The sequence below is a fragment of the Pygoscelis adeliae genome, unplaced genomic scaffold (assembly GCF_000699105.1).
Source record: "Pygoscelis adeliae isolate BGI_AS28 unplaced genomic scaffold, ASM69910v1 Scaffold387, whole genome shotgun sequence".
Lineage (NCBI taxonomy): Eukaryota > Metazoa > Chordata > Aves > Sphenisciformes > Spheniscidae > Pygoscelis > Pygoscelis adeliae.
The window spans coordinates 1,370,130-1,372,421 of record NW_008825115.1 but is presented as its reverse complement, the minus strand read 5'-3'; positions in this window follow the sequence as shown (position 1 = coordinate 1,372,421).

The window sequence follows — 2,292 nt, the reverse complement described above, 5'->3', positions numbered from 1 at the left end:
AGCATTGCCAAAGGGCTGCCCTGACCCAGCGCTGCTGTTGGTGGGCATTGCCAGCTTTGGAAACCGTGTTTGAGCCAGGGCAGTGGTTTCGCAGCATGGCTGTGCCTTGGGGAAGGGTTTTGCAAGCTGCCCAGGCTGCCCGGGTCGGCTGAACGTGCTTTGCAGCTGTGTAGGAGCCTGGGAAGGTTTATAAAAGCATCTGCGTACCCAAACTTGTCAGACTGTTAGGCAGAGAACACGTTCATGTGGTGCCAAGCGTGGGGAGATGCTCAGCCAGGTTGGTCAGAGCTGAGAGTCCTGGGGTGGGGATGGATCTAGGCCCCAGCCGGAACCCGCACCCCGAGCATCCTCTCGCCTGGTGCTGCCAGTGGCCAACAGTTTTTCAATGCACGGCTGCAGCGGGTGCTTGGGGAGCGCCCTGAGGGGCTGGGGCTGAGCATCCCGGGTGTGCGAGCCTCGAGGGGGGCCGTTTGTTGAGCTGTGAGCGGATGGTGCCAGCCCGTCCCCACCGGCACTGCCTGCACCTTGGCTGCGTGAGGCTGCTGGCACTGTGCCGGCCCTGCCGAGGAGGGCACACAAGTCAGCGCACAAGCCCTCGCGGGTGAAACATCCTTCACACGGCCCCAGCAAGTGGCCGGCACCCCGGCCAAGCACATCTGGCTGAAAGCTGTGGGAGCTGCCCCGGCGATGAGGACACCAGTCCGGAAACGCTTCCCTGCTGGAGAGATTCCCTCATCCCGTCCAGGCTCCTCTCCCGGCACCATCCCTGCTCCATCAGCGGGTGCCGGGCCGTGGGGTCTGCAAAGGGACGGTGCCCAGGGCTGCCACCCACCCCCGGTCTAGGTGGCAGGAGCAGAGCTGGGAGCTCTGCTTCCCACCAGTGAGGGGAGAAGGGACCGCCCGGCTCCAGGCCGGCGTGAGGGTGGGATGAGGGTGCTGTTGCCACGAGGCGGTGCGGAGTGTGGCTGGGCTCGCCGCCAGCTCCGCTGCCCCGTACCATACGGTCAGAGCAGGGCGGCAGCAAACAGCCCTCGCCAGCTGCCTGCAGCAAAGCAGGCAACAAACCCCAGGCAAGCTGGGAGCGGCAGCCATGCTGTCCCCACACTGGGGAGGTGAACTGGTTTAAACCCTCAAGCTAGACCCTGGTAAGTCACACACGGGACTCCAGCTCCCGCCAGCGCACACCGTCAGGACACCAGCCAAAGTCCCACTTGCCCGCGGGAGGAACCGCTGTGACTAAAGCTCCTGCAACCCATCGCTCTGGGAGCCCGGCCCCGGATGGGGTTGGGACGCGGCGCTGTGGCCGAGACCTGGGGTCCGTCTGCTGCCATCACGGGGTGGCCGGCTGGCTGAGTGCCCAGTGTGGGCAGGCAGGGGCCGGGCACGGCTGGGGTGGGGTTGGGACGCGGCGCTGTGGCCGAGACCTGGGGTCCGTCTGCTGCCATCACGGGGTGCTGGCTGAGTGCCCAGTGTGGGCAGGCAGGGGCTGGGCACGAGGGGGGGGGGGGGGGCCCACCGCCGTCCACCGGGGTCCTGCAGCATTGCTCTCCAGCAGCGCTCCCGCCCGGTGACCCACGTCCCCCGCTTCGACTTGTTGCTATTGTCATCTCTAATATCACACAGAGATATGAAAGGCTGAAAGTCGCCTCTTTTCCTGCCAGGTTAAATCGTTCACCAGGAATGTCTATTATTCCCACAAGTCAACTTTCCCCTTCGCGGTATGTGTCCAGGGGTCAGGCCTGGCACTACATGAAAGTGAAGGGTATTCAATAACCTAGAGCCGTGGAAAGGCTTTAGTCCAACTCCAACCATGTTCGGGGTTTTATTGATGCAGCATGCCTTCCCCATTTGTTTCCTATAAACAGCACATGGTAATATTTAGTAGGTTTCAAACAGAGCTTTTTGCATATTCTCCCTTGTCTACAATGAGCTACTCGGTAGTAGACAGTTTTAATTTACTTAATGCAATTTTTGCTTTTTGTTCTTCCAGAGGGTCTGGGCTGGTTTTGACCCAGTCGCCCCAGCAAATTACTGCACAACTCGTAATTCCCAGGGGGGCTGGCAGTGGGAGCCCGGGACCCGCTCCCTGCGGGGGCGAGCGCACTCCCTTGCTCGCCCAAGGAGGGAAAAGGACCTGGCACGAGTTCGCCATTGCAAAATAACCCCCTTTTAGCTGCGACGTCAGCAAGGACACGGGGCCTCCCTCGCCCCAGACCCTCCAGGACACGGTCCCCGGGGGCAGCCGCTGCCCAGAGGCTGGCTCAGGAGCCGGGTGCGTCGGGGGTGTTTGGG